The sequence below is a fragment of the Atta colombica genome, unplaced genomic scaffold (assembly GCF_001594045.1).
Source record: "Atta colombica isolate Treedump-2 unplaced genomic scaffold, Acol1.0 scaffold145, whole genome shotgun sequence".
Lineage (NCBI taxonomy): Eukaryota > Metazoa > Arthropoda > Insecta > Hymenoptera > Formicidae > Atta > Atta colombica.
In genome coordinates this window covers 154,919-155,450 of record NW_017259234.1, presented here as the reverse complement: position 1 = coordinate 155,450, position 532 = coordinate 154,919, and positions in this window count along the sequence as shown.

Genomic DNA, 532 nt, shown 5'->3' with positions numbered 1-532 from the left:
AAGTAAATTATTAATTTTAATAATTCATTTTCAATATTTTATAATGATCGTAATATTGCAATAATGAATAATGAATAATAAAATTTATTACATCAAATTTAAGTAAACATTTTTAGAGCAATGTACATTAAAATGGAATTTTATAGAGAATTTTTTTTATATAAGACACAAGCTCGCATTTCTAAAATATTGATCAATTGAGAATTAATGTAAAGAAAAAAATTAATTAAATTGATTGCAAATATAGTCAAAAATATTAGACATCTTTTTAATTAATATATAACGTTTTAGCTCAAAAATTGATTTATGTTATTTGTTGTAATTTATCCTTTGTTTTAAGAATCCTTTAAGCTTATGTGTATAATGATCGAATAAGAAATAACAGCAGAGCTATTTTATAATTCTTAATGCAACTTGCATTAAGAGTTACAGAATAGAGGCCCAGGTATTATAAGGAACAGATTTTCAAATGAAAAGAATATAAAACTAATATTTGTATAGCTGTATAATTTACGTTTATATATAATATAAT